Source organism: Canis lupus, chromosome 30 (genome assembly GCF_048164855.1).
Source record: "Canis lupus baileyi chromosome 30, mCanLup2.hap1, whole genome shotgun sequence".
Classification (NCBI taxonomy): Eukaryota; Metazoa; Chordata; class Mammalia; order Carnivora; family Canidae; genus Canis; species Canis lupus.
The window spans coordinates 32,617,387-32,642,827 of record NC_132867.1 but is presented as its reverse complement, the minus strand read 5'-3'; the positions used below and the strand labels follow the sequence as shown (position 1 = coordinate 32,642,827).

The window sequence follows — 25,441 nt, the reverse complement described above, 5'->3', positions numbered from 1 at the left end:
GAATTTACTAGAAATAGACACAGAGAACTTTGAGACACAGAGAACATGAAAATGTTCTATACCTTGACTGGAGAGTTAGTTGATTACTTGAGTGTACACACTTATCAAAATGCCTGGAACTATATACTTTAGATCTGCGCATTTAACTGTATCTAAATTGTTCCTCAATAGAAAAGAGTGTTGAGGGAAAGTAGATAGCAACGAGGAGGATTAAAAAAAGAAGGAGGAGGACAAGGGACAGAAAAGCAAAGCCCAGTCTATGTAGGGAACACATTTTCATCCCTCATTATCAACTAGAACGAGCTTCCTGGCATGAAAAGAGCTGGGCCACAGAAGAGGGAGGTGAGCTATCCTGTAGCCTCTTCTAGGCATCTACAGTGCCCAAAGCCATTAGTCTAGTTTAAAAAAACTTATAAGACAAGACACCCAATGGAAAACCCCAAATATATTGAACACTTCCCTCCTCTCACAGGAAGTGAGAAAATAACCATATTTTTTACATATCAACCGTTTTCACTTTTTGCACTCCCTGCTAGGATTTGTGCATATTTCTGTACATCTTTTACATTGTTGTTATGGCAAAGGGATCATTTACCTTCTGCCTTTTTCTTTCAAGAACATGCTGCTATTTTGTTAGAGGATCTTCATGAGCATCCCTTTTGATCATTGGATGATAATATTTCACTGAATGGTTGATTTTTCACCAGATAATTCACTTAGCCTTTTCTTTCTTATTAGACATTTAGGCTATTTTGTTTTTCTCCCTTTAGAAACATCATAGAGCACTGGTTGCCTTTGTTCTTCTTTTAAATTATTTAAGAAGTGAATATTGAAATAAGAAATCAAGAAGAGGAGAAAGGAATAGGAAAGTAACCACTAGCCCAGAATTTAGAGCTCGAGGGACCTCCAGAATTATCTGGTTTAAAATCCTAGTTTTACGGAAGAGGAAACGGAGTGAGGCCAGGGCAAAGGAAAGGCCAATGCCACACTGCAGCTAAGTCTCAGAGCGGAGACTCCAACTCGGAGCTTCTGACTAATGTAGTGCTCTTCGGTTCAAACAGAATAAGCACAAGCTACACTTTGCCTTGCCTACACAGCAAGCACTGACAAATTTCTCCTGTCTAAACCTGTCATAAAATTGCTGCCTGGGTCAATTGTGAGAGAAGCAACAAACAAAAAAAGGACAGTTGGTCAAAGCCCATGTTAGCATGAGAATAGAGTTTGAGCTACCTTTTAACTCAGCTATAAAAGAGAAATATGGCTGAAAAATGGAAAGAAGTTACTTTTCTTTGCATTTGTGTGCTTGGGAGATGCTCTGAGCACATGGCCGTTAAAAATAAAAGATCATTGGCTCTCAATTACTGTACTAATAGCAGGAAACCCTGCCATGATCATACAAAATAGGCTATGCAAAAATAATTTACAAATGCTTTACATAATTTTCCGGCAGCAGATTCACTTTCTTAATTATGTTTATCATAAAACTTGTTTCTAGAATATTCGACTGGAAATAGAGAGTGGCTTGATCATGCTAGGTGCAAGAGGAAGAAGGGGAGAATGACTATTTACAACGTGCCTATTTTGTGCCAGGCAATAAACTAGATTTTACGTATTCTCTCTCATGGATTTTTAACCCCAGTAAACAGGAATCTGAGGCTCAGATGGATTAAGTAACTTTCCCAAGGTCACCCAATTAGGCCAAAGTCAAGCTTCCATTCCAGCACTGTCTGAAGTGGAAACCCACGTGTTTTTACCTCTACCAGGAAAATCCGATCAAATTTTATTCAACAAATATTTATTTATGTGCCATCTAATTTTCAAATCCCGTTTGCTAGGTAACAAGAGCATAAAAATAAATAAGAGAAACATCACTGGTGGACAGTACACAATGCTAGCAGATAGAATCAATCACACATAGTAGGTCACACATAAATATTTGATAAATGAGGGAATAAAGTCTCTTAGAGAGGTTGTGAGGCAGCTCACATCCTTACGTCAATGATAGACTTTAAATGCCAATTGGCATAGTTACATTCTTGATTGTTTCTTAGAGAATGTGAATTTCATGCAAAAATATTCAGTCCTACTCTAATTCTGAGACAAAAAGTATTTTGATTCCCATTTCCCAATGGGGCTGCAAAAAGAAGATTAAGGTGAGTTTCCTAAAACCCAGGCCAGCTTGTTATGTTCTAACCTGTTTGCCTGAAATGAATTATAATAATCTAAGGGCAATAACTTGTCTATGTAATTAAATTTAAGGTTTCTGAATGGGGATTTTTTTTTTGGTTGTAAGTAACAAAAAACTCATATTACCAATTCAAAAACCTTTGACAATAGGAAAAGTTTGTCATCTCTCATTTAGAAAAATATCTAGAGAAAGTGCAGCCACAAGCTGTTAAATTGTCCTCTTCGTGACGTCATCAAGGACCCAAATTTCTTGCATCTTCTCCCTCTTTTATCTTCAACAAGTCAGATTAATAGCCCTCATGGTTGTATGTTGGCTGCCGTAATTCCAGGCATCACATGCTCTAGCAGAGACTTGCTATGCCCCATCTAGTTCCATTCTTCTATCTGGGCACACAGAAAGGCTACATTTCCCAGTTTCCCTTATTGTTAGTTGGGGACATATGACTGGATTCCGGCCACTGAGATGTGGGCCAAAGGGCTGAGCCGAGCCCCATGTGCAATCACCCACTGTCTTGCTTCCCCTCCTACAAGCAATAGATGTAGCAACATCACAAGGTAGAAGGACCCTGGATCCCTGAATCTGCCCTTGAGGAGAGCCTCTGACTCATCGAACAAGATGTAAAGGAATAGGCCACTGGAGTCTTGGGCTGGTTTGTTCTAGGAGTTGTCAGTAATTACCCTAACCCTCATGCAGAAGGAGAGAAGTAGCATCTTCCCTGAGTGATGGGTTCTTGACACAGGGGCTCAGTCAGGAGGGAAAGGGGGTGAGTGGAAGAAGCATTCACAAGCTCTGCTACACCCCACTTCTTGCTGGGGTTTTATGATGCTTAACAATCCTCTGTGTCCCTTGTCAGCCCTCTTGGTCTGCCCATTGGCTGTTGCCAGCCTGTTTTCACTTCTCAAACCTCCCATTGGCCTTCCCCTGCCTACCCTAAGGATGGCCCTACACTCTGGCTCCAAGAGGGCTACCCAGAAGATTAGCTTGGCTTCCTGCATCCAAACCTCCAGACCCACCCATGTTTTCGCTGAGCTCACTAGCCCTCCACTCTGGATCTCATACCCAACCCATTCACAACAAATTCTTCCCTTTCCTGTATTTTCAGAAAAGATTTTCTTCTCTTTTTTTAAAAGATTTTTTAATTATTTATTTGAAAAAGAGAGACAGAGATAGCAACAGAGAGAGAGCATGAGCAGGGAGGAGAGGGAGAAGCAGGCTCCCCAATGAGCCCAGAGCCCAACTTGCTACTCAATCCACAGGGCCCCAGGATCATGACCTGAGCCAAAGGCAGACACTTAACCCACTGAGCCACCCAGACACCCCAAAAGGTTTTCCTCTCTAATGACCATTTCCATCAGTTCTTTAATATGATCACATTCTTGTATTAAAAATAAAATCACACGAACACCTTGTAGCCCCACTGCCCTCTCTTTTCCTTCCCTCCCTACCAGATTTTTTGGAAGAGCTGCCTATGCTCAGTCTCCACTCCCCACTGTGGCTCTACTGCACCCTAAGACCTAGAGCCCCCCTACTGTTATACCAAACCTGCTCTCACCATGGTTTCCCATGACTTCCTTGTCACTAAATCTGGTGGACACATTCCCTTCTTGTATTAGTTTCTTAGGGCTGCTGTAACAAATTGCCACAAATTACCAGTGTCTTAAAACAATAGGAATTTAATCTCTCACAGTCCTGGAGGCTAGAAGTCCAAAATCAAAGGGTCACCAGGGCCATCCTCCTCAGAAGGCTCCAGAAAAATATCCTTCTTTGCCTCTTCTAGCTTCTGGTGGTTGCCAACACTTTTGGGGTTTGGCTAGTAGCTGCATCAACCCAATCTCTGCCTCAGTCTTTATACTACTTTCCTTGTGTTTCTTGGTGCACATACTTCCCTCAAAAAGAACACTAGTCATTGGTTCAGGGCCCACTCTAAAATCAAGTATGACCTCATCTTAACCTGACTACATCTACAAACACTCTACTTCCAAATAAGGTCAATTCACAGAGGGTTAAAGCTTCAACATATTGTTGGGGGAACACAATTCACACCCACAACACTTTCATATCTAACTTGACCTGGAAGTGTCCCTTCTCTCCTTGAGACATCATCTATTCCCAGTCTTCCTTGGACCTCTCTGAAATCTGTTTCTCACATTACTTCTTGGTCTTCTCTTCCTCTGTCCATCCTTCTAATATTGGTGTCTCTCAGGGCTTTGGCAACTTTCTTTTCTCTCTCACCTGGTTGAAAGGCCCATCCCGAAAACTCATCATGTTCATCTGAAACCTGACCCTCCTATCGTCTCCCCATCTCATAACTGGCACCACCATGCATGGAGCCTCTTGAATGGGCCTCCATTCCTGAGCACTGAGCCTTCCCTTTCCCACACTCCCCATTGCCAACCAACCATTGAGGCCTATCAGTTCTGCTCCCCAAATACCTCTCCCTACGCTGCAATGGCCCTTGTTCAAGTCACCATTATCTTGCTCCCTGACCATCATAAGAGATTTCTCATAGTCTCCCTGTCCCCAGCTTTTATCAACACTTTCTTATTAAGTACTTCTATTGTCCTTATCACCCTCTGAACAAATTCCATACTCTTTAACTTGGCTTACAAGGACCTTTATAATCTGACCCTACCTAATCCTAGACTCATCTCTTTATATTCCATCCTCACATGTCAATACTGTTAATATTCTAACCCAAACGAATGCCCTAGACTGAATATTTGTGTCCCCTGCCCCAATACCAAATTCTTATGTTTATACCTAATTTCCCAATGCGATGGTGTTTGGAGGTGGGGCCTTTGGGAGATGATTAGGTCATAAAACTGGAGCCCTCATAGATGGGATTAGTGTCCTTATAAAAGGGACCTCAGAGAGCTCCCTGCTCCTGCCACCATGCGAGGACACCACAAGAAGACAGCCAGCTATGAACCAGAGAGCAGGTACTCGCCATTCACCAAATGTGCTAGCACCTTGGTCTCGGACTTCCAGACACTAGAACTTTGAGAAATAAATGTCTGTTTTTTGTTAGCTACCCAGTTTATGACATTCTTTTATAACAGCCTGAATGGACCAAGACTCCAAACCACCTGTACCTTGCATCCTGGTCTTTGCTTGTGCATATTCCTCACCTGGGACATTGTTTCCTGCCCTTTTGGCTGCCCATATCACACTTAATATTTCCTATTCATTCATTCAGTAAATATCTATTGAGTGCCTACTATGTGCCATGAGCTATTTTAAGCACTGAGAATATAGTAGGGAAAAAAGAGAAAAGAACCTAAATTTATGTGCTTATATTTTGGTTGAGGGAATCAGACACGAAGCATAAATAAGCAAATACTGTAGAGTGTGTCAGATGGTGATAAGTGCTATAAAAAAATTAAACAGAAGATGGGGGATTAGGGGGTACAAGAGAGTAGGGGTTAGGTTTTTAAAGAAGGTGACCTTGAGAGTCCTTACCGAGAAGACAACATTTAAGCTCCACATGGACCCCACTTCCTCCAGTAAGCCTTCTGGAAATTTTCCAAGCGTAGGTTAAGTGCCATTTTTATGAGCTTCCATGCAGTCTCTAGCTTCTCATCACAGCACTTAACACGCTATATTTTCCTGTTGACTTGGGAGTATCAGCTGCAAACTATGGGGGCAGGGAATGAATCTGTTATTGCTTGTATATCACCAGCTCCTTGTAGATGTTCATTATATGTTTATTGAACCAGTAAATGAATTGACAATCACATTATTTACAAGTCATATGAAGAATTCATCTCCTATTTATAGTCATGCTGTGTTTGACAAAGTGCTGTCTCACCCACTGTCTCATTTCAGACAGGCAGGTGTCATTGTCATTGTCCTCTTTTAGCAGACACTCAGAAAGATTCTGTTTCTTGCCCAAGGTCACACAGTAAGAGGAAACTGCAGTTCAATCTACCTTACATCTCCAGAACCACTGTGCTTTCCAGAAAAAAAAAAAAAAAAAAAAAAAAAAAAACCTCGCTGCCTTCCTCAATCGTGTTCTGCAAAAACACAATCCACGAATTCAAGTGCATTAACCATCCTCAGCCAATGTACATTCATTTTTTTCCAGGGAGGAGCATCCCCATGTCCCCTATCCCTGGAAAATTTTCACCAAATGCTAAAGCCACCATGTAAGCCCAAAGATAAAACCTTCTGGGATTCCTTCATGTAGCCACTGCCTGGCATACCCCATGTTCTCACACTATTTTCCAGAACATTTACTGCCCTTCTCCAGGTACACATTGAGCAGATCCATGTGGACCACCACAGATGGGGATCCATTGAAGTGCTCTCTTCTCTGGCACTTTTGAGCTGACATCGCTTTTCAATGTGTTAATTGAACCACGTGGGGTTCATAAATGCTGCAAGCAGAATTGCAGACAGGAGTCAATTAGCAATAATTAATATCCTCTATCTAATGCCGGTCCTCCCCCCCCAAAATGATAAAGTGTCACTCCATTTGGACACAAGAAACAGAGAAGGGGATTGGGCAACAAAACTCACTGTTTCACAAAAAAGTCTAGTCTTTGAGAAGGGCGGGTCCCCTCAGAGCAGTTGAGCCTCCAAGGATTCCCCTATAGTGGGGAAGTGAGCCTAAACCACACAAGCTACACTCACTTCAACGAGGTGACGTGACTTGTAGGCGGGGTGGGACCGTTCTTGGGTAGTTTTCCACTTGCTGCTCACAAGTTCTTACCCTCTTTGGTTCTTTGTCACTTGGCCCCATCAAAACGCCCACTTCGGGGAACTTAAACGCTTGCTCATGCCACCCACCAACCCAGTGGCATGTGGGGATGAGGGTTAGAAGTTCACATACTCTTCCCCTTTGTTTTCTCGTGCTACTCTCTGCATAAGCACCTCTAAACAAGCCGAGTGGTTGTGGCTGTTGCCACATGATTTTGTATTGATGAGTTTCCTTCCATCCTCTCATTCTCAAGGGGAATGGAAGTGGAGGAGAGTTAACTGTTTGAGAAACAGTGCACACAATGAATAGGCACTGACAAGAGTCAGCCTGGATGCTTTGAAAAGAGCTGCTTTGTCACTGAAGGGCTTATTTCCGCCTTGAAATACTTCCTTCCAATTGAATAGATAGTGCAAAGGATAAACACTCATCTTTCTAGGGGAAAAATTTTTTTTTCTTTCAGGAAGCTGGAAAATTCTTCTCAAAGTGTCAACATTTAGGGAAAAACAGAGATAAGTGCCCTAATTCTAGCAACAAGGGAGAATCAGTTGGCTCATATGTTCTCACCTCCAACCCTGGTCCTCTGGAAGGTTCTTGCTGCATGTGTTCCACTCCTGTTCACTCTCAAAGAGGAAAATGCAACTCTTCAATTGCTCTCCCACTTCCGATGCAGATCGCTCAAACAGCTGGACTCCTTTGAAAAAATTATTTTCATCATGACAAAAACATTACTTGCAAACAGAGTTGAGAGGAAAAAAGAAAACATTTTCTGTGATAGTCTTTCCTTTGGGTTTCTGAAAAGTGAGGAAAGTTTTCATTAAAAAAAAAAAAAAAAGCCATAAACTTGTCTTAGGATGCACTCAGCATAGATGAGAGAAGACAGCGGTTAAATAAATTAACAGAATAATAAACCATCATGATCCTCTGCTGTTTCTTTTCAGAAGAGTCCCCCCCCCCCCCAGAAACTTTTAAAATATCTAACAAAAGCAAAATGTTGTAAGTTATGAGATGCTTTTCAGGAAGGCATCCCTTTACCTCAAGTGTAACTAACGAAGACAAGTAAGATAAATCTGAATAAAACAAAAGAAGTGGACCAAAGTGAACGACCTTCCTTGTCAGCTAGAGATTAATTTCAATGGTTGTGCTGAACCATCAATCCGGTACTGTGGAACAAAGTCTATGGAAACGTAAAGGACCTCACCAAGAGAGAGGCATCAGAATGCCTTGGAATTCAGCACTGGGTTCAAATCCAGACTAAGTCATTTCCTAGTTGTATGCTGTGGACAAATTACTCAGCTTCTCTACCCTGAGTTCCCTCATCTATAGAATAGGAATAATAATAATAATACTGCTGTCCATCACCAGATGTTGAGAAGATTAAGAGATAAAATGCTTAGAGATACAAAGTGCCTAGTATGGCAGCCGGTGCCCTCTAAGCCATTGTTAAAAGGTAACCACCGTTACTACCGCCATATGGAAAAGTCAGAAAAATGACTAACTGCTGCACAACTCACATAGTTTTTCCTCAATATGTGCAAAGACTTGATGCTAAGTCATGTAGTTCATGGTATCCCCATGTGGAAGCCCAGGTTTTTACCTGGGCTAAAAACCAGAGTGAACAGTACTCACAAAAGCAACTCGCAAACTTTCAAGTAGTCAGATCACATGGCATGGTGCTCGGGGAGTGGGAGAGAGTACCTTAGACTCGCTCCTGTGCACACCCAAATTCATGTGTGGAATCTCTACCCCTCCAGTGTGAGTATATTCGGAGATAGGGTTTTTAGGAGGCAAAGCCAATGAAGTCATAACACCCCTTATGAAGTCATAAGGATGGGGTCTTAATCTAATAAGGATCAGTAGCCTTCTAAGAAGAAGGGGAGGAGAGCAATCTCTTTCTCCAAGGGCATGCACCGAGGAACTTGAGAGGTCATATGAAGATATAGCAAGAAGGCAGCCACCCCCAAGTCAGGAAGACAGTTCTCATCAGAAACGAAACTGGCCAGGGACGCCTGGGTGGCTCAGCGGTTGAGCATCCGCCTTCAGCTCAGGTCTTAATCCTGGGGTCTGGGATCAAGTCCCACATTGGGCTCCTTGTGGGGAGCCTTCTTCTCCCTCTGCCTATGTCTCTGCCTCTCTCTCTCTGTATCTTTCATGAATAAGTGAATATAATCTTAAAAAAGAAACAGAACTGGCCAGCACCTTAGTCTCAGAATCCCCAGCCTCCAGAACTGAGATACAATTGTTTAAGCCACCCAAACTGTGGTACTTGGTTATGGGAGCCTGAAATGACTAAGATAGAATAAGATGCCACCTTTTTCTTTCCCTACAACCAGAAAATTGAAAACATGCCTTCATGGGCAAAGAATGTCCCTCCTAGTCTTGAGGGATGACTAAACGTGCATAAAATGTATAATGATTTCATCTGATTTTGAAAGAAATACATCCATTCCCATTTTCCAGGGTAAGTTACTTTCACCTGGGGAAAACCCTTCACCTCCCATTGGAGAGCCATACTTTGCACAGCAGTCAGCTAGGGAATATGTTTTGCTGCATAATTCAAACTCGTAGGCAAGTTTGAGTGAGTGATCTACCTGAATGACTTTTGTACAAAAATTCCTTGAAACTGGAAGGCTCTGTCCGTGCTCTCCTGACAAGCATTTCTGCAAATGATTCACAAGTCTGAAGACAGATGTTATCATCAGCGATTAACATAGTTTCCCCCAAGGGAATGGGCAATGTCCCAAGAGAGATAAAAATGTAGACAGAGAATGAGTAAATCTTGAAACATTCCAGAAATATCTGTGGAAATGAGGTAGATGGCCATGGTTCTCTCTCCACACCAGCTCTACCTTAAGCAAAACACTGCACTGCCCTCAAAGGGGGCGGCATCTGTGCAACAGTGGCAAAGGCACTAGGCTGGGATTCAGGAGATCAGGGCACATCCATTAGCTCACTACATATTCATTGAGGGCCCGCTATGCATTATGATAAAGCGGTGAGGGTCAGAGACAAGATCCAGACCACCAAGTCAAGTCCCAGCCCACCCCTTCACTAGGGCCGTGTAGCTTGGGTTAGTCACTCAGTCTTCCCATGCCTCAGTTTCCCCAGGTGACGGGCTGGGCTGAGAACAGCGCCAGCATGTCTTAAGTGTGTGTTTGCAGCTATCATTGGTGCTACCTGGGTCAGGGTCCATCCCAGCTACTGGCATCAATACCCTCCTTCTGATGGTTCTGTGTGACTTTTAGAGAAAACACTGAACTTGTATGTGCTTCAGTGTCCTCATCTGTAAAATGGAGACAGAAGCACCAGCCTCTTGGGATCATGTGAGTGAGTGACATAAAATATGCAAAGTGCAGGGTATAAAATAATTGCTCAGGGAATGTGTTTCTTGTAAATAATGGTCAATTTTCTTTTTTCTTTGCCATTCATCTCCTCCCCTCTCCTCCACCACCACTTCATTATTTACTATGGGGAATCTTTCTTGGCTCTGGCCACAGACAAATTCTGATAGTGTTCATGGGTGAGAAAGGTTGCTATCTTCTCTCCATGTGGATTTTCTCTTTGATCGTCTGTGGTCATGGTCTTACATACACAGCACATAGTGGAAGTCAAAATAATCATCTAAATCAGGCAACAGAAAGCTTTCTCTGTAAAGGGCCAGACAGTAAATACTTTTGGCTTTGCCAGCCATACGGTCTCTGTCACAACTACCCAACTCTGCTGACATAGTGTGAAAGCTGCCTTAGACGATTCGTAAATGAACGAGTATGGCTGTGTTCCAATAAAACTTTATTTACAAAAACAGGCAGTGGGCTGGAATCGTCCTGTGAGCTGTTGCTTTGCTGACCCTGATCTAAATTCATCCATACAACAAATATATACTGTGAGCCTTGTACGCGGCAGGCACGGTCCTGCATACTGGGGATATAGCTGTCAATGAAAAAAGCCCTTGCCAAAACTGAGCCCACATCATATTATAAAAGCATTTGTTACTATTTCCCATAGAAAAGAGACCAAGTGAAGACCGTTCTCCAAAAAGAGAGTCATCATATATGTGAGATGCTACCAGCAGTTTGGATAAGCTGAGGACTGAGAATTGGCAGTTGGATTTGGCAACAAAGAGGTCATCAGGTGATGAGAGCAGTTTCAGTGGAATGGTGGGGACAGAAATCCGACTGGAGTGAATTCAAGGTGAACAAGAGGTGGGGGGATGGGAACAGTGAGGACAGAGCAGGAGGAGAGGCACAGAAGCCAAGTGGGAAGTGGAGGGGACTCAAGACTCAGGCCAAAGAAAGGGGATTGTTGCTGCTGCTGTTTTAAAATGAGACGATCAAAACATGTTTGCACAGAGAACTATCCAGAAGAGAGGGACAGTTGGATGTTATGACGCAGGACAGCAGGAAAAGTGGTGCTCTAGGGACATGTTGCAGGGTGACCAGGGGACGGGGTCCCCAGTGCCCAGGTGAGGGCGGGCTGCTGCAAGGAGCAGGTGCAGTCCACCCCTGGTAACGGGAAGGAAGGCAGAAAAAAGGGTGCAGATTCAGTTCTGGGAGAATGAAATGGTTCCCTCCTCCCCACTCAGATCAGAAGTACTATCCTCAGATGAGAACGAGAAGGGAAATTCTAAGGAGAGATAAGAACATGCAAAATGGTCATCTCAAGGGGTAGGAGAGTACATGGATCTGGCACCCGGAATCAGCTTGCCAGGCAGCCCGAGGTTCCTTATGGGGGTGACTAGCCAGCAGGCTGGTTTTTCCTACCTGCACCTCATGGGAAGAGCTTTCCCACTAGGATCCTTGCTAGGCCTCTGGGCAGCCTGCAGAATGAGTCCCTCCAGGTTGTTTGTCAACTTGTGGTGCAATCGGCTGAGTCCAAGAACATGGCCTCAGGGGCACGAATCATACAGCCTATTCTCTCCCTATAACAGTCTGGCTCTGTAAGGGGCTGTATGTGGGGTGGGGGTGGTTTCCCAAGAGTGATCTGCGAGCATCATCCCATAGAAAGGGGCTGAGGGACCCAATAATGGTTTGTGGTTAGGCCTGGGCAAATCCACTTGGCATCAGGTGACCTTGAATTTGACATGACAGTGAAGTCCAGAAGTTATATAATGTTCAAAGTGTCCAAGACACAATGCTGCCAGATTCTACTCTATTTTTTATTTTATTTTTTAAGAAGATTTTATGTATTTATTCTTGAGAGACACAGAGAGAGAGAGGCAGAGACACAGGCAGAGGGAGAAGCAGGCTCCATGCAGGGAGCCCGACATGGGACTCGATCCCAGGACTCCAGGATCATGCCCTGGGCTGAAGGCAGGCACTAAACCACTGAGCCACCCAGGCGTCCCTCTACTCTATTTTTTAAAGTTCTCGCACCTGACTACGTGCCTTCTATCTGTAGTGGGAGACGACTCCAGTTCTGTACTACTGTCCACTAGGTTCTTAGTACATACAGGGCACTGTGCTAAAAATGTATTATTTCAAGTAATCCTTAAAACAATAGAGTGGTAGGAATTATTGTTGTGTGTAGAGTATGTAAGGCAGTATACTCAGAGTCACGTAGCAGAAAATATCACTGGATCTGTCAAACCTCTACCACTGGGATAGATCGAAGATACTTCTGATTCCGTTAGATGTTGCATTTGCCTGCAAGTAACAGAAACTCCCAAAATATCAACTTAAACAAATTAAGTGGGTCTTTTTTTCTAGCGTAAGAAAGTCCAGCAGCAAGCAGGTCAGGACTTGTAGGACAAATGCACAACACCATCTAGAACTTGCTGTTACGTCTAGCTTTCTGTCTGCCTAGCCTTAGTTCATTGTCACCTCATGGCTACAAGATGGCAGTGTCACCTCCAGCATTGCATCAGCATTCCAAGCAGAAAAAAAAAGATAAGGACAGAGGACAAAGGTACATGCCAATTTATTCCCCTCCCTCCGTCTTTTTTTTTTTTTTTTTTTTTCTGTCTTCTTTTAAAGAGCGTTCCTGGAAGCCCCACCCCACCACATCCACTTTCATCTCATTAGCCAGAACTACTGTAGGGCCACCTGTAGCTAAAAATATAGAATTTTAGCTGGATGCATTGCAATCCTAAGAAAAAGAAAAATGATGCCGCACCTTCCACCGTTTCTCTGGCAGGTCTCTTTGCCAATATTGCAAAATGCATTCTTCCAGATTAGAAGAGCCAGCTTTCCGAGTCATTGGCCATCCAGGTCAGGGCGGCCTGAGCCGGTGGTCTTGCGCTGAGATGCTTCAAAGTCTTATTTAAAATGTTTGGATCTCTATAAAGCCCCACAATATCCAAGTTTATGAGGAGATTTAGATAGGAATGGGGTTGATGGGCTTCGTTGTTTATAAAATCAGGAGTGCAAAAAAATAAATAAATAAATAAAAATAAAAAATAAAATAAAATCAGGAGTGCTGAGAAAAGAGGTAAAGCTTTGAAAGCTTTGAGTCCTGCACCGGCTCATGGTCATCATTAACCAGCTCTACGTAGAGTACGTATAAAAGGGATCATCAGTCCAGCCGTAAGTTTCAGCAAGCTCTGTTAGATGGGAAGGAGCGGTGCTATACACTCGTGGAAGGGCCATTTCCTTTGTGGTGTGAATACGTGTGTCTGGGAGACACCACTGCCTGGTGCACGTGCTCCTCCGTCAGGTCCCCCATGCGCCTGTCCTGGTCTGAGTAGATCTTTGGAACACAGCACGTACGGTCAAGTCTCACTGAGCCATCCATTCCTTAGAAAACCGGAAGAATCAAAGATAAATATCTCGACTATCATAAGAGTTGGAGATCAGATCTAGACATGCACACTTCTCACATTCAATAAATATTTGTTAAACAGGAAAAAAAAAAGATTAGAAGAGCCACATAGTTAATATTACTGGGATGTTTCTGCGAGTGTGATGTGTGGTTATGTCACAGAGAAGCTTCGACTCATCATCTTAAGGAAAACACCAAACTTCTTCAGAACAACTAATTGACCCCACAAGGAGCATGTATCCCAGGCTTTCATCTGCCAGAACAACCCAACTATCAAAATTCATCCACCAATTTCCCAAGCCATTCCCCAAAGACCTGGAATGTCACAAGGGAGAGAGGCCAAATTCTATCCAGAGCTCATAGCACCTCTGCATGTAGGAGCTAGAAAGACCTCTCTCCTTCCTCTTTCTTTTATTTTTTTAATATTTATTTATTTATTTATTTATTTATTTATTTATTTATTTATTTATTTTAGACATTGGCAGGGGCAGAGACACAGGAGGAGGGAGAAGCAGGCTCCATGCCAGGAGCCTGACGCGGGACTCGATCCCAGGACTCCAGGATTGCGCCCTGGGCCAAAGGCAGGCACTAAACGACTGAGCCACCCAGGGATCCCCATCCTTCCTCTTTCTTTTTGGAAAGAAGACCCCTCTTCTTTCAGGAAGAAACAGAAGAGCTTATGCTTCTAAAGAAACAAGATGCCTTTAAATCAGTCTACATATGTATCTGGGTTATATATGTAGCCCCGTGTGTGGATTAGTAAGGCTTAGAGGTAGCGTCTTGCATTAGGGTGGTACCTTTGTTAGGATTGATGACCCAGGATTAATACATTATTATTATTACCTGGAGTCCATAGTTTACCTTAGGATTCATCTCTGTGTAGTATATTCTGTGGGCTTGAACAAATGCATAATGACATATAGCCACCAGTATAGTATCATCACAGAGTAGTTTCACTGCCCTAAAAATACTGTGCTCCACCTAACTCCTCCCTCCCCTGAATTCCTGACAACCACTGATCTTTGCACTGTCTCTAGCTTTACCTTTTCCAGAACGTCATAGAGTTGGAGTCATACAGCATGTAGCCTTCTCAGATTGATTTCTTCCCTTAATAATATGCATTTAAGTTTTTTCTAGATCTTTTCATAACTTGATAGCTAATTTCTTTTCATCACTGAATAATATTCTACTGTCTGGATGCACCATAGTTTACTTCTCCGTTCACCTACTGAAGGTTATCTTGGTTGCTTCTACTTCTTGGCAATTATAAGTAAAGCTGCTGCAAATGCCCCTGTGCAGGTTATTGTATGGACATAAGTTTTCAGCTCCTTTGGGGAAACATCAAGGAGTGCAATTGCTGGGTTAGGTGGTAAGAGTATGTTTAGTTTTATAAGAAACTGTCAAACCGACTTCCAAAGTTGTTGTACCATTTTGCATTGCAACCAACAATGAATGAGAGTTTCTATCACTCCACATCCTGGTCGCCATTTGATGCTGTCAGTGTCAGTATTTTTTAACTCATCCATCCAATAAATATTTAATCCGTACCTAATTAATGTCACACACAGAGACACTCAATCTCTTACATTGCTTAGAGTTCGAAATACCTTTAGGTTGAAAGTGGAAAGTACCGCATCTTTTTGATCAATGGCTCTTAAACTTTAATTGGCATCTGAATCACTCGGAGGGCTTGTTAAAACATAGATTGTAGTGGGCAGGGGAAGAGGCAGGGCTCACCTCCCAAATTTTTGATTCAATAGATCTGGGATGGGACCCAAGAATTTGTTCTTCTAACAAGTTCCCAGATGCTGCTGCTGCTGTTGGTCCAGGGACCACACCTTGAGAATCATTTCTCCTTAGGTAAAAGGAAAACATCAAATGGAACTATAATACACTCCCTCAGGTATAAAAAAAAACAAAAAACAAAAAAACACCAAATGGGACAACCACAGCCTCCATATCAGGTTCTGTTTTAGGGCTTCTGAGATACACTTAAGCCAAGGACAAGTCCATGACATCTATGTTTTGTCTGCTCTTAAAAGATCTCAAGTCTCTCTTTAGAGGTTTAGTTTAAATACTGTAACAAAATAGAACAGAAAACCATTTGTTAGGTATATTGCCCCTGAGTAGGGGAGCAGCTCTGAGGTGGGGAAGCCTCGCATGAGGATCCCTTCTGGAACATGAAGCAGATGTTGTTGGAGGCTGTGCTAATGCATTTTGATGAGCACGACTCATTTTGCAGCAGATGTCCTACCTCCTCATGCTAGAACTTGTGCTGAACCACAAAATACCAAATGACCCCAAGACCCTGAGTATTTATGGTTTACTTCTCAAAGGCAATGTCATCTGGGACAGATGGGGATCTGTTACCCCAGGAGTCAGGTTATTCCACCGCTATGTCTTGGTTTTTACCCTTATAATTTTATTAACTATAGCCTCTTCTGCATTTCTGTCCTGGGAACCAGCTACCATTCCAGGACAATGTTGCCCCAAGAGAGACACTAGCTGTCATTACTACTCTGCTTGCCAGCATTTGCAGTGCCTGACCATGCCAGATGATTTGCCAGGCAAGCTATAGGTCTTCTCTGTAGTCTTTCCAAAGGCTCCTCCCTGTTAGCATCATTATCCCCAGTTTACAGATGGAGAAATTGAGGTTCAGTGCAAGTAAACCATTCATTCCAGGTCATATAGCTAGTAAGTGGCAGAGCCAGAATTCAAACTCAGGTCAGACTAATATTACAGATTCTCATATAGAAGAGTAGAAATGAGCAGAGCAACTAAGATATAAACCTAGAAGACAGGAGGTAAAGTTTAGAGTCAAGAACAAAGACTTCGGGACACTTGGGTGGCTCAGCGATTGAGCATCTGCCTTTGGCTCAAGGTGTGATCCTGGGTCTGGGAATCAAGTCCCTCATTGGCCTCCCTGTGAGGAGCCAGCTTCTCGCTCTGTCTATGTCTCTGCTTCTCTCTATCTCTATCTCTCTCATGAATGAATAAATAAAATCTTTAAAAAAAAAAAAAAAGAACAAAAACTTCTGTGAGACACATCTCCAGTTGGAAGTCTCCTTCCACCTTCCAATTACTATGGAGCTCTATTCATATTCCATGGGAAGCACTTCTCTTGGACCATAGATTAGTAGCATTATTTGTATTTCATTTGTCTTGTCTGCCTGGAGTCTCGTCTGAAGTTGGAGCTGTGAAAAGTTTATGTTTAGGAGAAGGGTGGATGGACTAAAATAAGCAGCCAAACTAAGTACATCCAGCACATAGATCTTGGTTTCTTAAACTGTTCTCCAATATAAGGATCCAGCGATCTTTGGAAAAATGGTTGAATCTAGGACTGGAGCAGGACATATACAAGATGAGCCTGGGACATAGGATTGTGCCAGAAACTAAGAGAGTGCTCCTCCAGAAAAGAAGAAAAACAAGCTCACAGTGATGAGGGGTTGTCAAAGGGGTTGTTTCCTGCCAAACACAGGAACCCACTGAAAGAGTCTCCATTGATGAAAGCTGGACAATTTAAACAACAAAATAAAGTAGTATTGGACTATAATCCAAAGAATAGAATCAACATCTATAAATCCATTGTGATATTAATAACTGATTGAATAAATAAGTAAAAAGAATAAACAAATCTCCAACACAGGAAAATCTCAGATAATTTGTATAGATATTCCAACCCTCAAGGTGGTAGGGCATAACTTGCTATCCCTTAAGTTTGGGCTCCACATTGTGACTTCCTTCCAAAGAGGACGATATGGAAAGAGAAGGAAAATAATAACGTTATGGTGAAATCCAACAAACTCTCTCTCAACAAGGTGATTAAAGTCAACACCCACAATGATAAGTCAAGTTGATAAGTATGTGCTCTGGGAAAGGCTTAATAAACATGACACTATACTTTTGTGTCTTCTTCCCCAAAACTCATAACACCCGTCTAATCATGAGAAAAAAAATCAGGCAAATCCTGATTGAGAGACATGCTACAAAATTACTGAGCAATATTTCTCAAAACTGTCAAAGTCCTCAAAAACCAAGGAAGTCTGAAAACTGTCACAGTCAAGAAGAGCCTAGGGAGACACAATGACTAAATGTGGTATTCTGGATGGAATCCTGGAACAGAAAAAGGGCATTAGGGGGAAAAAAAACAGGAAATGTTAATAAAGTATAGACTTTAATTAGTAAGAATGTATCAGTACTGGTTTATTCATTGAAACAATTGCATCATATTAATAAAAGATGTTAATAATAGAGAAAAGTGGGTGTGGTGGGAGTGGGGTATATGGGAACTCTCTGTACTATGTTTGCAAATTTTCTGTAAATCTAAAACTATTAAAAATGTTAAAGTTTATGTTTTTAAAAGGATATATCTTTCTCTTAAGTAGGTGACATTCCAGATTGATTATCTACTTAAATGGATAAGGGGAGCCGTATAGAAAATGAAAAGCAAAGCAAAGCTATTTATAGTTCTCAACATGAATGGTCTTCACATTAAGGATGCATTTGATTCATGGATTATTATTCTAATAACTATTACTATGTTTTCTTGGTCACATTGGGTCAATCTATTAGCTGCATGGTATAGGTTAGCAAAACTACCCAAAAGCATATATTTTTCCTTGGAGAGAGCCAGGATAGCTTAATAAGGAGTTTCCATCCCAGTTTCACAAGACCATTCCAGAGAAGGACGTCTGAAAGGTGTGGTCTCCTTAGCAGGGGCTCTCAAAGGGCTCTTAGTTCCATTTCTAACCTCTAGCAGAACCACAACACTGTCCCGAACAGCCACAGTAAGTTGATGGCCAAGCATAATGGTTTCTTTTTTTTTTTTTTTTTTAATTTTTTTTTTTTTTATTTATTTATTATAGTCACAGAGAGAGAGAGAGAGGCAGAGACACAGGCAGAGGGAGAAGCAGGCTCCATGCACCGGGAGCCTGATGTGGGATTCGATCCTAGGTCTCCAGGATCGCGCCCTGGGCCAAAGGCAGGCGCCAAACCGCTGCGCCACCCAGGGATCCCAGCATAATGGTTTCTGATCAAGGTGTGCACTTGCCTTATCTGTGTTTTGAGGATCATGGCTTATCACACTCAAGCAACTACATGGTTCATTTGAAAAGATGCCCTACGGTAGGTGGCCAAGGCAATGGGCCAGAGTTTCCATAGTTCCATGAGTTCCATATTTGACAGCAAGGGGTCAGTCCTTCCATATTCCTAAGGGGGGTGATATGTGAGTCAATTCCATCCTTCCTCCTTGCCCTACACTGATCACAGGGAAACTGATCCCTGCAGATTGTGTTTTCCAGGCTTCCAGGTGACATTAGCTAAGGGGCAGTATTGGCAGGAGACTGAAGAATCGGAAGAAGGGAAAAGCCAGGGTATCTCTCCCCTCCTCTCTCTGCCTCACAGGGCATCTCAGCAGGGGCTGCATCTCCTGCATGGCTCCAGCTCCCACTATGTGGTATCCTGGATGGATCCAGGACCCACAGGACCCATAGGACCACCAGAATTGCTGAGTGATCCAGCTCCCCACTCCAGCAACACTCCTTCTTCTTCTAACTCCCCAGTTTAGGGGACTAGTGGCCTCTTGCTGTTGCCGACTTCTGGATTCCCCCACTGCCCTCTATTTGGCTTCTCAGAGATCTCATCACCTACATAACGAATTTCCTCTGTTAAATACTTTCTATTTAAAATACTTAGGGTGGATATTGATTTCCTGATTAAACTCTGCAATGTCTTAAGACTAGATTTTTTTTCCTTCTCATCCCGATCAAGAAAAGGAGACACACACACACAAACACACAGACACACACACATGCACACGCACACACGTATACTTTGAAAACACTTTGCATCTTTCTTCCTTATCTTGTAAGAGTTAATGTTTATTAGGAGCAATTTGCTGAACAGGTGGATTCCTATCACTATCATCAAGTAGGGAAGTTGTAGAGGACCTATGAAGATGATCTAGAGAAGTTTGATTCAACTTCCTATGACCTCCTGGCCCAACACCACCACATCATCATCACATTATAGGAATCTCCTCTAAAACTAACAAAGTTTTTGGCTACACACTTTCAGTACTCTCCATGCTCACACAGTGAAGGAAGCAATGATCTTTGCTCCCCGTGAGGTCTCAAGAGTGCATCCTGGTATTTCTAGGTTAACTAGATGAACTACAAAGAGCACTTCCTTGTTGGCTAAAGAAGAAAGATGTTGTGGCTGTAGATTAATATTGGCATCTTCCTCTGGTCTAATTGACTTCATGAGGTCCCTAGATGCGGTGGCTTGGGGTGTTTAGAGAGGGATGTTTTATAATGATTAAGGACTATTTAGTTGAAGGCCTATTTATTACCTTGGGGCAGGTTGACTTTCATTTGTTTTCACTGCTGTTCAATGTAATAGATTTTACCTAAGTTAACCAGATAGTTTAAAACTAAAAAGTTCACTTTGCGGGGAGGGGCACGTAGGGGGCACAGTCGTTTGAGCATCGACACTTGGTTTCAGCTCAGGTTGTGATCTCAGGGTTGTGAGATTGAGCCCCGAGTCAGGCTCCACACTCAGCACAGAGTCTGCTTGAAATTCTCCCTTTCTCTCTCCCTTTGCCCTTTCTGCTCATACTCTTTCTCTCTCTCTCTCTCTCTCTATTTATTTTAGAATTAATAAATAAATCTTTTTAAAAATTCACTTGGTCCTGAAACAAAGCGATTTGGATCTACCCATATTTATTCAAAAATGATCTGCGCTTAATTGGACTCCTTGCTTAATTGATCTAACATCAGTGTCCTTTCAGCAACAAACATTCTAGATTTATGCATAGTGTAAATTTCAGAAAGCATTTTCTTTGAGGACCGGGTAACTTTTGAGTGATCAAGTACACAGGAATCAGTTTATGAATATACAAGACATACATATTCATGGAAGATCATGAACAGCTTCACTAAACTGCTTTTTTTTTGCCACTTAAAAACTGTTTGCCTCAGAAAAATGAGAAGTGCCACAAAATGAGTTTTATTGTTGTTCTTTTGCCTTTATCAACATGCTGCAATCACATGTATTGAAGGACAAATTCTTCCCAGAAGACACAGAGAAGCAACTTCTTAGAAATACTGTTCGTGGGCAGATGATAACCATAACTGCGAAAGGACAAGACACATGTATCAATCAGCAAAAGCAAAAGCAAAGGCTTAAAGTAGTCTCTGTCTTTGGCAGTTCGAACTCCCCCTGCAATAAATAGACACACAGTTAAACAAGTTTCTAAGGCCATTAGCAAAAGGAAACCACTCTTATTCTCCACTGTCCCAATGTGCTGTGATGGATTAAAAATATATGAAGGATTTTTTACACCCAATGGCTCACAACTCTGGGAGATAGCAGGATTGCCTGGCACGTTGATACAAAGCAGATTCTTGACTGTAGTTCACACATACTGGGTAGATGATTAGGAGACCAGAAATCTACAGTTGAAATGGGTCCCCTTGATTTCTGGTGCAGAAGGGTCTCCAGATCGTGTTTTGAGAAATGCTGGAAGGCACACTGCTCAGGAGAAGACACAGCCCCAACCCTTGAACATCATATGTTTGGAATATCTCACTTTTAACTTGACAGGAGCCACCACAGGAGCACTGTAGTGGGATTAGCTGATAGAGGGAAGGTACAGAAGGGCTGGGACAAAATGTTCCTTACTTGGTCCGTGTCTGGTGGTTGGTTCCTCGATGCCTTTGCTTGTGTGATCCTCTTGTGGGAATACCTCAAGCACTTCATGCACTTTCCTTCCTTGTGCCCTTTCCCGAGGAGGGAGAGGTCATTCAAAGAACAAATCCTTTGCCTTCCTCTCCAGAATCCCTGGGGAGATCCAGCAAGTATTCTTTAGAGAGTGGCTGGCACTCTGCGCAGGCCCGGGGGTCTCTTCCAGCCAGTGCCTGGAGAAGGTTTGACATCTGGGCCAAATCTGGAATGGGTTTCTGAAAGCCAATATTGGAGCATTTGTGATTGAGACCTGCCAAATCACGTGCCAGGAATATCTAGTTCCTTCCCCATGAAGAGTGGCAGTGTTTAATGAAGAAACACAGCTCTGAAAGTTGAGACATTCCATGCATTATCCATATCCATTAAAATGGGAACAAAACCCCAGGAAATGCAGATGCCTCCCATCAGCAATGCTTCACCTTTTTCCCCTGGTTACTTAGTATAAATGCCAGGAAGCTATTCTACAAGAACATGCCACGTGGCTGCGTCTGCCAGTCCCACTGTCCCCTTTCTTCTTGTCCAGCCTGGAGCTAGGCAGTGGGAGGAGAGGTGTGGGGGTGGCAAATTAAACAAAACCTTTAAAAACAAGATTCTGGCTGGGACTTCCACCACACAGATTACCAAGTGGATAGGCATTTTATTTTGCTAAATGAAAGGGCTAGTTTGTATCTTCCCTGGATCATTTTCTAACCTAACTGCAGTGGAAACATTCTCAGAAAGAAAGACTTTCTTGTTTGTTTGCCCTTCATATTGCCACTGGTCGTCCCACACGTAGAACTTGGGCAGTGATTTGCTTCTGCTTGGCGACCAGACCAGCTAGCAGACTTCTTGAGGGATTGACCAACGCCAGTGTTTCATTAGGTCACAGTCAACTCAGAAGCCCTTGGGAGCGTCAAGGTGAAAGGTAGACCACATTGCAAGCCCATCTTCTGTGGATAGAAATGGTTCCTTTCACTGGCTCTTTGCAAGCAGGGAACTGTAGCTAAATGTATATGACCTACAGAGTGGTCATTTGCTTGTTGGGGGTTTTGCTTTTGCTCTTAGGCACCGAGCAGTTTTCCTCTGAAAAGAAGCCATGAAAGGATAGCTCCCCAAGAACCACGGGGAACCCCCAACAACCAGTGGGTGACTGAATCTCAAACTTCAGTTTCTTTGTCATCAAGGTACAGGTAAGGGAGTAGGGTGTGGCCAGTATCTGCCTCTCCGGAAATGTGAAAAGACCTAGGCGTTGACTAACCCCCCCCCCCCACACACACACACCCCAATCTTCCTTCCTCTGGCCGCAGCTGTGTGCAGACACAGACCAACCCTGGGAAGCATTTGTTTCTCAGTTTGCTTCTACCCACGTGACTGCTGGCAAGTTTCTGAGCTATTCTGAGCCTCCTTTTCTCAACTGATAAAATAGGCATAGAGAATCCCTCAAAGAATATGGAGGTGAGCCCAGTGAGGGAGACATCGTAAAAGGGGTCTAAAGGATGGCTCTTCCTTTTCATTTTGTCGTACTTCCATGGGAGGGGATAGAGTCGAGGATGGGAAGGAGGTGTGGTTGTTGGCTTGGTACTTGGAAGATCTCTTCATTAGTGAAACTTTAGGGTGTCCTCCTCCTAGCCACATTTGTAGTGACGCTTCAGCTGCCTATCGGCAGAGATCTGACTATCTCGATCTAAGAGCCCTGCACACAGTCCGGAGCTGACCTTCCATGCAGTCTCTTTGATGGCATTGATGATGAAACCACTTCCTGTGTAGAAGAATATAGTCATGGTTCTCACTGAAATGACCTAATTTCCCGGGAATCATCTTTATACCTCTTTTACCATCTTTTACATTCAAAATACAGAGGTAATGTAAACAAAAACCAATTTTTAAAATAGTCATAGAAAAAAAATAAAATAGTCGTAGATAGGACTTTAAGGGATCTCTAATACCTCTGAAATTATATGAATGTGTGTGCATACTTGTGTGAAGAACGGTGTTTCCAAAGGGAGACTCTATAGCTGCACTTCCTATAAAAATATAATGTGAGCCACGTATGCAATTTAAAAGTTTCTAGTAGCTGCACCAAAAAAGTATATAAATTAATTCTAATAACATATCCTCTTTAATCCAATATATCCAAAGTACTATTGTTTGTACATGTAACCGATATAAAAAAATGTGCAGTATTTTACATTGTTTCCTCTTTTTTACTCAGTTCGCATTCTAGTGTGTGTCTCCATTCAGACTAGCCTTATTTCAAGTGCTCAAAGGCCGCTTGTGGCTAGTGGTTCCTTTTTGGATAGTGCATATCTACAGATGTTTTTAGATTTTTCACAAGCCATTGATGAAAAGTAGTGTTAACAGTGTAACAGTGAACAGCGAGGGGTTATCATGGAAAACTTCCCAAACCAAGTTCTTGGTGGTCCCAATAACAATTCAAGGGTCTCCTTAGGAGCTCAAAAAGACTTTCGGATAAATTATCTCATCAGACTTTCCTAACAACCCGTCATGTGAACAGGGCAGATGTCATATTCTAATATTATAGCTGAGAAGATAAAGGTTTTAAAATATTACAAAATTGGCCCAAAGTCAATCTGAGGTTGATGGGTTGGGAACTTGAACTGGCTCTTGGGACTCTAAGTGTCTGGTGTCTAGCCAGGAAAGAGGCAGCTGCCTCCCTCTATCATCACATTGCTGCCAAAGTAGCTCTTGTTTGCATCCCCCAACAAAGCCCAAGGCCCACTGCTGCATCACCAACACCCAGCACAGTGCTTGGCACTGAGCAGGCACATGGCTCCCACTTGGTGGATTAAATTCAACTGAACCAAAAGACTGATCCACACCACATGCCCTCATAGTCATTGCCAAACCTCTCCGTCTCTGAAACTTTCGGAGAAGCCAAAACCACAAAAACCACCTACATGCTGAGTTGCCTTTGTCCAGCCTTTGAGGCCCTCTCACTCCCCAGCACACAAAATAGAGCTTAGGAGTTTTTGTCTGGGCAAATAACCTTTATCATGGCTCTGTTTCAAAGCTCACTGAGGACCTTTTAATGGAAATGTACACCTTTGGCGGAAAATGCGCCTTGAAAGTAGATTCAGTCTGACTTGTGATTTGGATGCTAACCTCTAACCCACCCAAGACCACCCAGGGGAGCCCAGGGACCACCCTGGGAGCCTGGTGAAGCTGCAGTACCAGGGAAACACCTCATTGCACCTCTACCTTGCCAGCTGGATTGCGGTGAATCACACAGACCTGAGAGAGCGAGAGGTACAATCCCTGACAAGTGATGTCAGAGGATGACTTGAATGACTTGAAATCTTGATGGAGACACAGGCCTGTTCCTGGCTGCCCCGGGCTCAGTCTCCAGCTGGCCCCTGGCATGCTTTTACCCACCCTCCCGTCAGCACCAGCCTCCTTCACTGAAGCTCTCTTGCCTCCCTGTGTGGCAGCCTGGCATCCCCCATCCTGTTACTGGGCCAGGATTTCGTGGAGAGCCTGGGCCAGGTGCTGAGAGCTGCTATCTTCTCAGAGGTGTTAGGAGGCTGCAGCAAGGCAGAAATCCAGGACCGATGCCTCCTGCCCCATGCCCTCATCGCCTTCTTCTTGCCAGCTTGCCACTGGGCACCAAAGAGGAATTTAGTGCAGGGGGTACGAACAAAAGCTTATTCTGAACTTTTTATGCACTCTTTAAATCAGCCTGGCAAACCTTCCATAGCTCAGGACCCGAAATGTGCCCCCACAAATGCAAACTGGGGTCCACCGGAGTCTTCTGCTATTTCTGTCAAATGTGTCCTGTTTTTGCAATGCTTCTCCGTGAATTAGTCTTTCTGGAGAACGCCCAAAATTGTATTCACATTTTGGTTGAAATAATAATTTTTTAAAAGCTTTGTTGAGCTTTGTTTTCGTTTTGATGAGCAAGCCAAGCCAAGTGCTGTGAAGTGCTCAAGATTCACCTGGTTAATAACCGAATGCCTCCCGTCCGCATGGGCCTGACTTCTAAGTGCTGGAGATACTAAAGTGAGGCAACCTCAGAGCCTCCTGCAGAGTTGAAAATCTAGTGGTTGGGAGGTAGGGGTGGG

At 43.1% G+C, this 25,441-nt stretch overlaps 2 long non-coding RNA genes across 3 annotated transcripts in view; one reads left to right on the top strand and one right to left on the bottom strand.

The window, feature by feature from the left end:
• The window catches only part of LOC140621599 (uncharacterized), a 30,244-nt gene extending 21,582 nt beyond the window's left edge, over positions 1-8,662 (bottom strand). The window contains exons 1-3 of one of the 2 annotated variants that reach the window (XR_012021344.1): positions 8,514-8,662; positions 7,452-7,678; positions 5,648-5,822 (exon numbers count right to left, since the gene is read on the bottom strand). This is a non-coding gene — a long non-coding RNA (uncharacterized lncRNA). The remainder of the gene's footprint in view (positions 1-5,647; positions 5,823-7,451; positions 7,679-8,513) is intronic. The other variant, XR_012021343.1, reaches the window with a different exon arrangement.
• An 87-nt stretch (positions 8,663-8,749) lies between these two features.
• On the top strand, positions 8,750-19,360 carry LOC140621600 (uncharacterized). Its single transcript, XR_012021345.1, has 4 exons — positions 8,750-8,932; positions 10,890-11,075; positions 12,687-12,788; positions 19,044-19,360. It is a non-coding gene; the product is annotated as an uncharacterized lncRNA (long non-coding RNA).
• Positions 19,361-25,441: the final 6,081 nt, after the last annotated feature.